Source organism: Muntiacus reevesi, chromosome 9 (assembly GCF_963930625.1).
Source record: "Muntiacus reevesi chromosome 9, mMunRee1.1, whole genome shotgun sequence".
In the NCBI taxonomy this organism is placed as follows: domain Eukaryota; kingdom Metazoa; phylum Chordata; class Mammalia; order Artiodactyla; family Cervidae; genus Muntiacus; species Muntiacus reevesi.
Window position 1 is genome coordinate 24,825,321 of NC_089257.1, and position 12,182 is coordinate 24,837,502.

The 12,182-nt window shown below is 41.5% G+C and overlaps 1 long non-coding RNA gene across 1 annotated transcript in view; it reads left to right on the plus strand.

Annotated features, from left to right (window-relative positions):
* Positions 1 to 12,182, plus strand: part of LOC136174394 (uncharacterized) — a 1,095,937-nt gene that overhangs the window by 113,906 nt on the left and 969,849 nt on the right. The gene's annotated exons all lie outside the window — the stretch shown is intronic.

Genomic DNA, 12,182 nt, shown 5'->3' on the forward strand with positions numbered 1-12,182 from the left:
TTTTTGAGTGTGATCATAGTTGAGTGTGATCATAGATTATATAGGAGCCTATATAACTCCTTGTTACCCTGAATTATTTAGTGCAATAAATTATTTAGGGATAACACGTAACAACACCTGCACCTAAATCTCAAGTAATTTGTAAATAAGGTTTTTTTTTAACTCTCAAATAATTGAGAGGGGGCGGGGGGAAGGAGGGAGAGAGTAAGCAAGCCAAGCATCCAATATAGAACATTCCTGAAAGATAAACAGACAAGAATGATGATGAGGGAAACATCCTCCATAATCAATAGTTATGAAAGTTACGAACTCTGTCCCATACCAGGAATCTTTCACGCCCTGCTTGCCTGGACGAACATTGCCCACTTTTCTATTCCTATAGATAAATGCTGTAGACTTTTTATAAAACATTTTACTGATCGGATACTGGAAACTTTTTCAAATGTGTATTATCAGTATCTTTAAACAGGGTTTTTCAAGTTGACCAGCTTATAGCTGCAAAGTTTGCCTTCCCGTCCTGTCCAAATGCCCTAGGGTCTCATCTTCCCCGATGAAGTGCTAGGCAGCTCCCAGAGATGGCTTTCAACTGTACTCTCCTTGAAGTGTCGTGACACTGTGATAAATGCAGGTATTGGGATGTAGTGGTCCCCAGGTCTGAGCAATAAACGTTCTCCTCCTTCCATAATGTAGTCAGATAAGGAGCAAGGCCTTGTTTAAAAATTTTAAGTGAGTCATGTTTTTTTCCTTCCCAGTGGTTTCTTCAGGAAAGTAGAACTGTTTCAAAAATATAAGGAGAAATCTTTTTTTACCTTCTGTAATGAATAATTTATCTTGTATGTGTGTCTTAATTTATTTTCAAAGTTATTCGGATATGTGGTATGTGTTTTGTGTTTCTCTCTGTGTATGTGTTCATTTGTTGTTTAAAATAATACTCTACCCTAGAATCCTAGGGAGAATGAGTAAGAGACATACCGAGAACTCAGTGGAACAAAAATTCAGTCTTTCAGGGAAGTCATTTGAAACAGAAGTCATAAACATCTACAGCCTCTGACCTGCCAGTTTCCATGTAAGGAACCCATCGTAAAGTTATAATTTAAAATGTGGACAAAGATTTATCCACAAAAGTTCACTGACACATTATAAAAGCAAATACTATATGAATAATCTGATGTTCCAATTTAGAGGAATAGTTAACTTATTACACATGCAGGCATTTAAATAGGAAACTGTACATTCTTTATTATTATCTTATAATCAATAAAAGCAAATATTTTAATTACTTTGGAAATGTTTTACATGAGAAATGAAATAAATATAAACTATTTTATGGGCAACAGAACTAAAACTGATGCATCATTTCCAGTTTCCAACTGTGTCCCAGTCTCTCATACTCTATTTCCTCTTTGGAGTCTGTTACTCGGCTCTTTCCCGATTTAGCTTTGAGGAATTTCCTATCAGAAAACAATGCCTCTCTGGTCATGGGTGTAATGATATCTTGTGCATTGATTTCTTTTATTGACCCTTATATCCCTAGTCCACTGGCACAGAAAAACAGAAAAGTGTGAATGATTAATAAATGCCTTGAGAAGAAATTACCACCACCATCCTCCAGAAACCATTTTAGAAAAAAAGGATATGTACATGCAGAGTTTTGAAAGATCATTATTAGTTTAACATAATTCTTACATGGTGTATCCCCTACAGAATCTCCTTCAGGAAAGCCTGGAGGATTAGCCATAATTCAGAACATGAAGATTACTCTGTTACAAGAAAGTAATCAGTCCCATGTTATTCATCCAAGCAATGTTTTACTTAGAAAATCCAGAAATAAATTCATTTTGGTCTGTCAGAAACTAAGGTGAAAGCATGATATTTTTGGTGATTGAAATGCTGAAAGTTCTATTTGAAACTGAAAATTGTTTTTTCTTAACAATCACAGGCATTAATGACAGCATCACACAAAAAGAAAAACACAGACAAAGGTTTTAGAAACCCAGAATGTGTCTTACTAGATATGATAAAAAATTTAAGGGAGTGACACCATTACCAACACACACACACACACACACACACCCCCTTTCCATTCCCTTTTATAGTAAAGCAGCTTTTAATTTACTTGATTTTGTCATTGTGATAATCCTCATTTAGGCTGTTTCCAATCTATAAAAAATTGTATCTTCTCCCCCAAAGGAATTTTATTGAGCTGTTTCCAACAAACTACACATGTTTTGTGAAAACATTATTAAAATCGGGACTCACTTTCCCCCTCCCCACTTCCACCTCTGTCTGCCCCATGAAAGACAATTTCACTCACACTTGTATCTGAAAAAACATTAGCAATGAAAGAGATATAGTTATGGAAAATAATACTCTTGTATAAAAGACAAATCATGTCAACGTCAATTGTGGACAATCAGGGAAATGAAACATTTATTTAACTACCTTTTGGGGAAATTATATTATAAAATCTAATGAGGAACACTGGAAATGTATCTCCTGTTCTTCCCACCAAGTTAGCTCAGACCGCAGTTCTGGACACTTCCTCTTTCGTGTCTCAGATTTTCTCTGCTTTCCACTGCAGCTGTGAGAATTTCCACACCTGGCAAGCAGCAGGAACTCACACATAAGAGGCTTTTGAACTCACAGCCTTCCAAACAGCAATCCTCTGTTTGTTCCAAAATGTAGATAAGACAAACAACTATACAGTGCCATGATTAGGATTTTTTTTAAGGATCCCAATGTCCTGAAAGGTTTAACATTGTTGCATTCAAACATCAACCCTGCAAAAATCTGACTAAGAAATTCATTCAATATGCAAGTGTTGGACAGAAGCAGAGTTAGACAGGAATGTTGTAATGCTAAAGCATAATTTTCAAAAACTTCAACATGACTGCCACAGAAATCAAGAATGAACATACTCTAAGATTTTATTCAACCCATTAATTATTGAAAGAATTAGTAAGATGATAAAGCTGGTCCAAAGGAAAGTTGGAGAAACAGAGATTTTATAGTCAGTCAAAGGAAAGCGGAAATGGATTTACCAGTTTAACAGATATGAACTGGTTAATAGCCTACAGTGCGTTAATCTCTGGGAGTATTTTTTTTTACTAAAAAAATCTATGAGTTAATGTACAACTTCAGTGTCTCATCTCTAATCAAATAGTAAATAGCAAAGTCAAACAGGTGAATTCTCAGACATAGATGTGTGTTGTATATTTAGTCGCTCAGTCATGTCGATTCTTTGCGACCCCATGGACTGTAGCCCGCCAGGCTCCTCTGTCCATGGGGATCTCCAAGCAAGAATACTGGAGTGGGTTGCCATGCCCTCCTCCAGGGCAGACATAGATAGTTAAATGTAATAGTTATTAGGTGAGCATGTTAAACAATAACACTGTTGCCTTCTTACTGTGTTTCAAGTTTTGGATGATCTTTCTTAATAATAATGTCTTCAAAAGAGTTTAGAAGAGAATGTACCAAGAGAAGTCATAATGTATTATTTACCGTGGTAAAATATTCTGACCCTTAGCTCTGTCAGCTCAAAAACCGATTTTTTTTCCCACTCACTGTGCCTGTACACTAACTCAGCTCACAGGAAACAAATCTACAAATCAAACAAAAACAATCTGTTTACATTAAAAGCATAACTCTTATATCCTATGGCTGGTACATTCTTTCCTCTAAGGAAAGCAGTAAATTGGGTCAATTTGTCATCTCAGTGGGGCTTCCCTGGTAGCTCAGCTGTTAAATAATCTGCCTGCCATGTAGGAGAGCTGGATTCGATCTCTGGGTCAGGAAGATCCAGTGGAGGAGGGCATGGCGGTCCATTCCAGTATTCTTGCCTGGAGAATCCCCACGGACAGAGGAGCAGCTAAGGACAGCACAGCATCATCTCAATATTTCTTGATGAGCTGTAGTGAAACTAACTAGGAAAATCAGGTTGCAGTGCTGTGAAAATGCCCCCTGCCTCCCCATTTTTCCAAATGAAGTTGGGGGGAACATCTCCTTTCTTCAAGAGCAGAAAAAATGAGTATGGCCACAAAATGTCCAGGTTCTTGACCAGCATTTGGGAAGAGGGAAGTGATGTGAAGTGAAAGTCGCTTGCGACCCCATGAACTGTAAGTCCATGGAATTCTCCAGGCCAGAATACTGGAGAGGGTGGCCTATCCCTTCTCCGGGGGAATCTTCCTGGCCCAGGAATTGAACTGAGGTCTCCTGCATTGCAGGTGGATTCTTTACCAACTGAGCTATGAGGGAAGACTGGAGAGGGAAGGCAAGTACTTTTACTTCTTGCTAGTGGACAGGCTTTACCAAAGAAAACTCACTGTCAAGAACAGTATTGGGAACTTCCATAGATTCCAAGGCAGTTTCCAAAACTAAGCTTCTGCCTCCAGGCTCAGAGTCTGCTGTCAGGCTGAATAGTGCAATGAGCCAAGGGCATAGTTGCAAAGCCTGTTATTACTGTCGGCAGTCTTCCCAGGAGCCTCCCCATACAACCCGCATGTCCACACACCCCACTCCCTTTTCCATCCACCCCCTTCATTCTTCACCATGCATGTCCTCCTCCCTCTGAGAACTGTCCCTTATTTTGGCGGAGTGGTGTGGGAGGAGAGGGAGAAACAGTGGCGGCTACCCTGAATCTCACTGAGCTTGGAGTATACCCCAAGGCCAGAACTCCTCACTGGGTGACCTCCCCCGCACTCCTCGGCTTCCTTTAGCCAGTATCATGCCTTGTGTGCTCAGCTGTGTCCGACTTTTTACAACCCATGGTCTGTAGCCCACCAGGCTCCTCTGTCCATGGATTCTCCAGGCAAGAATACTGGAGTAGATTGCTGTTTCCTACTCCAGGGGAAATTCCCAACCAAGGGATCGAACCCACATTACTTGCATCTCCTACACTGGCACTCAGATTCTTCACCACTGCACCACATGGGCAGCCCAAATCATTCAGTAGCTGAATTGCTTTTGCAGCTCAGAAGTTAAGGACATCCAGACATCTCCAAAATCTTGCCTTTGAAAATGGATACGTAGGGGGAGATTATAATCCAGGGCTCTTCCTTCCCCAAACAGAATAAACATGGGAAGTGCCACACTGAATCTCTTTGACCTTTCTCTAGGTTTCGTCAGATCTAATGCTTCCTCTGATTGACTCAGTCTTTCTTGGTCTGTGATCTCATCCAAGGTTAACATACTTTCTTACTCTTCTAGTGTGAAAAAGGTTATGATTGTGAAGTGTTTAAATTCTCCAAGCCAGGCTTCAGCAATACGTGAACCGAGAACTTCCAGATGTTCAAGTTGGCTTTAGAAAAGGCAGAGGAACCAGAGATCAAATTGCCAATATCCATTGGATCATCGAAAAAGCAAGAGAGTTCCAGAAAAACATTTATTTCTGCTTTATTGACTACGCCAAAGCCTTCTACTGTGTGGATCACAATAAACTGTGGAAAATTCTGAAAGAGATGGGAATACCAGACCACCTGACCTGCCTCCTGAGAAACCTGTATGCAGGTCAGGAAGCAACAGTTAGAACTGGACATGGAACAACAGACTGGTTCCAAATAGGAAAAGGAGTACATCAAGGCTGTATATTGTCACCCTGCTTATTTAACTTATATGCAGAGTACATCATGAGAAACACTGGTCTGGAAGAAGCACAAACTGGAATCAAGATTGCCGGGAGAAATATCAATAACCTCGGATATGCAGATGACACCACCCTTATGGCAGAAAGTGAAGAGGAACTAAAAAGCCTCTTGATGAAAGTGAAAGAGGAGAGTGAAAAAGTTGGCTTAAAGCTCAACATTCAGAAAACTAAGGTCATGGCATCTGCTCCCATCACCTCATGGGAAATAGATGGGGAGACAGTGGAAACAGCATCAGACTTTATTTTGGGGGGCTCCAAAATCACTGCAGATGGTGACTGCAGCCATGAAATTAAAAGACACTTACTCCTTGGAAGGAAAGTTATGACCAACCTAGACAGCATATTAAAAAGCAGAGACATTGCTTTGCCAACAAAGGTCCATCTAGTCAAGGCTATGGTTTTTCCAGTGGTCATGTATGGATGTGAGAGTTGAACTGTGAAGAGAGCTGAGCGCCGAAAAATTGATGCTTTTGAACTGTGGTGTTGGCGAAGACTCTTCAGAGTCCCTTGGACTGCAAGGACATCCAACCAATCCATCCTAAAGGAGATCAGTCCTGGGTGTTCATTGGAAGGACTGATGTTGAAGCTGAAACTCCAGTACTTTGGCCACATGATGCGAAGAGTTGACTCACTGGAAAAGACCCTCATGCTGGGAGGGATTGGGGGCAGGAGGAGAAGGGGACGACAGAGGATGAGATGGCTGGATGGCATCACTGACTCAATGGGCATAGCTTGAGTAAACTCTGGGAGTTGGTGATGGACAGGGAGGCCTGGCGTGTGGCAATTCACGGGGTCGCAAAGAGTCGGACAGGACTGAGCGACTGAACTGAACTGATGGCATCACATGGGCTTCCCTGGCGACTCAGACAGTAAAGAATCTGCCTGCAGTGCAGAAGACCTGGGTTCAATTCCTGTGTCTGAAAGATCCTCTGGAGTAGGAAATGGTAACCCATTCCAGTATTCTTGCCTGGAGAATCCCATGGATAGAGGAACCTGGTGGGCTACAGTCCAAAGGGCCACAAAGAGTCAGACATGACTGAGACTAATACACACGTGCACACACACGCACTCACATTCCATTGCCAACTCTAGATTGGCATGTGTAAAATTTGTTATGTTAAGTTTATAATTGCAAAAGATACAATTCTGCCTTACTATTTATCTAGTACCCCACTCATGATACTAGAGAAAAGTGTGAGCATCAACAAAGGCCCTGTACAGCTAAACATAAATAAATACACAAAACTTTTTAAAAAATCTAACAACATGCATCATGAAAACGATCTCATTTGTGAATGTCAACTTTAAAATAGACATAGAGATCATAGATGGGTAGATAGACAAATGAATGAATGAAAAGAGAGAGAAATGATAGAGCCCTGAGTCTTTGTTTTGAATTTGCTATCTAAATAAAGTAAGATGGAATAACCCGGAAAATTTCTTTCTGAATCTGTCCTTTTTCACCAAGAAATTCTCCCTTAGCAGCTATGAATTCTTTAATTGGTTCCTTTGGAATCTTGGAGACTACCTAGTGTGGGAAGTTGCATTCTGTTATTTTCAGAGCATCCCATTGGTTGCAACTGTTCCTTCACTCTGTTCATGTGGAAGGGGATCACACAAGGGCCTAAATATCATCTTCAAGGCTGATTGCCACACATGCACGATGGTTGTTCAGTATATATGTTTTGAACGAAATAATTATGTTCTACCTTTATAATTTAAGACTTAGAAAGCCATCTTATCTCTAAATAATTTAACACTTAGAGACCCTCCCACCCCCATATTGGACACCCTACAAGATGAACCATTTCAATTTTCAAATAAAATGTGAAAAACAGCAACCCAGAAATGATATAATCATGATATTTTTGCTCACTTCGAATACTTATGTAGGACACTGGAAAATATTTTAAATTAGCAGCATTTCAGGAAACTTAGGGAGTGTGGTTTCTGTAACATCAGGTAACCCTATTAAACAGAATTTTCAGTTCCCTCCACTTGTATAGAGATTCCAATTTTAGAAAAAATTTTCATATATATGATCTCATTTGCACTCATAAAAGCTCTGAGAAGACAGAATTGATTTTATTCCAACTTTACATATGAGGATACTTGACTAGGTCCCAATTTTATTTATTTATTTTTTTGGCCACGTTTTGCGGCATGCAGGATTTTAATTCCCCAACCAGAGATCAAACCCTTGCTCCCTGCATTGGGAGCTCTGAGTCTTAACTCTGTGTGTGTGTGTGTGTGTGTGTGTGTGTGTGTGTGTGTGTGTGCGCGCGCACGCATTCAGTTGTGTCTGATTCTTTGTGACTCCATGAACTGTAGCCTACCAGGCTCCTCTGTCCATGGAATTTTCCAGGCAAGAATACTGGAGCGGGTTGCCATTTCCTACTCCAGGGGATCTTCCTGACCCAGGGATCAAACCCACATCTCTTGCATCTCCTGCACTGGCAGCAGGATTCTTTACAACTGTGCCACTTGGGTAGGTTCCAATTTTAATAAGCCTAACCAGGAGTAAAACCTTATTTTCTGATTCCTATTCCAGGAAGGGTATGAACTATCAGAAAAGGCTTTGAGTAGGAATTTGCATAGGATAGGTGGGTTTTGCTACAGAAAAGACAACCCCAACATCTCAATGACTCAAAACAACAGAGATTTGTCACGTAAGTCCAACACAGGTGGGTTGACTTTTCAAGGCAAATGCCCTCCATACAGCTCTTTAGTGATCCACCCTTTTAAAGCTGCTCCATGGTTACCACGTGGAGAAGAGGGTCTTTCAATGGAAGTCAAATGCTTTGGTTTTACAACAACATTTGCTGACCCCCCCCCCCATAGCCCGTGGGCCAGAACTAGTCATAACATGCTCTCTGACTGCAAGGTGTTGGTGTGCAGATTGGAAAAGATTTCCCAGAGAGGAGGCAGGATGAAAGGAGAATAAAATTTATTAGAATGGTGGAGGAGGGTGATTGCTGCCAGTGCAGCAGGCCAGCTTCCTGAAAATCAGAGATAGCTGACCCCTCACGTGGCTGTTTAGTCTGCTTTTATAGCTGGAGAACAAAGGAACAGGGTAGGGGTCTTGCAAATCATTTGCTGATTGGATGAGGTATGTGTGCATTCCCTATATAGGGGTGAATGAAGAGTAAAACAAGCCTTTCCTTGTGTGGGACAGGAAGGGGACAGGCCATGTTACACAGGAGGGCTCAAAAATCCCACAATGGTTACAACCTGGCGGGAAGGGCCATAAGGGTCTGGGTTTTTTCCTGTTCCTGCACTTCAAGACCTTTCCTGCTCATCTTGTTCTTTTTTAATATTTATTATTATTTTTTTAATGTTGGCTACATCAGGTCTTGGGCTTTCCAGGTGGCCCAGTGGTAAAGAATCCATCTGCCAAGCAGGAGATGCAGTTTTGATCCCTGGGTCAGGAAGATCCCCTTTCCGAGGAGAAGAAGGCAACCTACTCCAGTATGCTTGCAGGAAAAATCCCAGGGACGGAAGAGTCTGGTGGGCTACAGTCCATAGGCTTGCCTAACAGTCAGACACGACTTACTGACTGGGCATGCCTGCATCAGATCTTAGTTGCGGCACATAGAGCCTCAGTTGCTGCTTGTGGACCTCCCTGTAGTTGAGGCATGGGGCTTGGTTGTTCCGAGGTATGTGGGCTCTTAGTTCCCTGACCAGCGATCAAATGTGTCCCCTGCTTTGCAAGGCAGATTCTTAACCACTGGACAACCAAAGAAGTCCCCTCATCTTGTTCTTTTGTCCTCAGGGCACCATATAAGGGGACAGGGAAGTATAAGTTTCTTGTGTCCCCAGGGCATGGGTGAGCACCCACACTGCCCACCATGAATAAATATCAAAGAATAAATAGTATTTGTAGAAGCAGGAGGAGGCCCCTCAAGGACACGAATGAAAATGGTGAAATACACACACAACATCAAACCTTTTTGAAAGCCCAATGCTGGGTTCTCTGACACACATTTTTATTAGTTGATCCTGACAACAGCCTGGAAGGTGAATATTGTTCCTTGTTTTATGGTTTAGGAAACTGAAGTTTATAGATGTGAGAGATGGAATATTTCCTGCCATATCATTAAACGAGGATGTCACAATCATCAGTAATTGCAGCCCTCCAATGTGGGATGGTGAGCCCTGAGGGAACTCAGGAAGGAGAAGAATGCCTGCATCTAGATGCTGGGAAAGACTGAAGGCAGGAGGAGAAGGGGATGACAGAGGGTGAGATGGTTGGATGGCATCACAGACTTGATGGACATGAGTTTGAGTAAGCTCCAGGAGTTGGTGATGGACAGGGAAGACTGGTGTGCTGCAGTCCATGGGGTTGCAAAGAATTGGACATGAGTGAGCTGAGTGACTGAACTGAACTGAGCAGCCATCTGACTGTAGCCACTCCTCATAGTGAGCCCTGAGGCAAGGAAGCTCGGGAAGTGAAAACAAAGGATACTGGCCACAGGCTAACTAAGGTGTATATAAAAGGAACAAAGCTGGTGGAAGTGATAGAATTCCAGTTGGGCTATTTCAAATCCTAAAAGATGATGCTGTGAAAGTGCTGCACTCAATATGCCAGCAAATTTGGGAAACTCAGCAGTGGCCACGGGACTGGAAAAGGTCAGTTTTCATTCCAATCCCAAAGAAAGGCAATGCCAAAGAATGCTCAAACTACCACACAATTGCACTCATCTCACACGCTAGTAAAGTAATACTCAAAATTCTCCAAGTCAGGCTTCAACAGTATGTGAACCGTGAACTTCCACGTGTCCAAGCTGGATTTAGAAAAAGCAGAGGAACCAGAGATCAAATTGCCAACATCCATTGGATCATTGAAAAAACAAGAGAGTTCCAGAAAAACATTTACTTCTGCTTTATTGACTACGCCAAAGCCTTCAACTGTGTGGATCACAACAAACTGGAGAATTCTTCGAGAGATGGGAATACCAGACCACCTGACCTGCCTCCTGCAAAACCTGTATGCAGGTCAAGAAGCAACAGTTAGAGCTGCACATGGAACAACAGACTGGTTTCAAATCAGGAAAGGAGTACATCAAGGCTGTATATTGTCACCCTGCTTATTTAACTTATATGCAGAGTACATCATGTGAAATGCTGGGCTGGATGAAGCACAAGCTGAAATCAAGACTGCTGGGAGAAATATCAATAGCCTCAGATATGCAGATGACACCATCCTTATGGCAGAAAGCAAAGAAGAACTAAAGAGCCTCTTGTTGAAAGTGAAAGAGGAGAGTGAAAAAGTTGGCTTAAAACTCAACATTCAGAAAACTAAGATCATGGCATCTGGTCCCATCACTTCATGGCAAATAGATGGGGAAACAATGGAAATAGTGAGAGACTTTACACTTTTGTGCTCCAAAATCACTGCAGATGGTGACTGCAGCCATGAAATTAAAAGACGCTTACTCCTTGGAAGGAAAGTTATGACCAACCTAGACAGCATATTAAAAAGCAGAGTCATCACTTTGCTAACAAAGGTCCGTCTAGTCAAAGCTGTCATTTTTCCAGTAGTCATGTATGGATGTGAAAAGAAGGCTGAGTGCCGAAGAATTGATGCTTTTGAACTGTGGTGTTGGAGAAGACTCTTGAGAGTCCCCTGGACTGCAAGGGGATCCAACCAGTCCATCCTAAGGGAAATCAGTCCTGAATATTCATTGGAAGGACTGATGTTGAAGCTGAAACTCCAATACTGTGGCCACCTGATGTGAAGAACTGACTCATTTGAAAAGACCCTGATGCTGGGAAAGATTAAAAGGCAGAAGGAGAAGGGGATGACAGAGAATGAGATGGTTGGATGGCATCACTGACTCAATAGACATGAGTTTGAGTAGCTCCAGGACTGGGAAGTCTGGCATGCTGCAGTCCATGGGGTTGAAAAGAGCTAGACACGACTGAATGACTGAACTGAACTGAACTGAACTGATACCAAAGGAATGATTTCAATGAGCCCAGACTCTCGCACCTTCCCATACCTAGAAAAGTGCTAAATTCCTTAACTTGGGCATATCTGGTTTTAATTAACAATAATCTCTTGATGTTCAGACTATCTATCTTTACTGCAAATTTAAGTTGACAGAAACTACAAAACTTGCCCCCGAGTTCATATTAGTAAGTGGAGGAAAGTCTAACTCTCGTGCGCTTCCTTTTCTCCATCTCTCAGCTTCACATAATTTCTTCACCATTGCATACAGGATTTATGTTCATGGAGTGTAGGGAATCACTGGGGAGTGATACAGAAGAGCTGGCCATTCTACTGGCACTGATTTCTTTAGCAAGCTGGGTGGTGAGCACATAAATGTGTAGCTAATTTCTTTTATATCTTAAATATTTCAAAATACTTTTTTAAAAAAGAGAAGGGGGCAGATAGAATAAAAAACTCGTGACAGTTTCTTAAAGACGTTAAGTATTTTTTAAAAATAGATCAGCAATGAGAAAGCAGGAAATACATTATTGTTGACATTTATTAAGCACATACTACGTCCTAGATAGTTTTTTTTTATTTATCTCTATG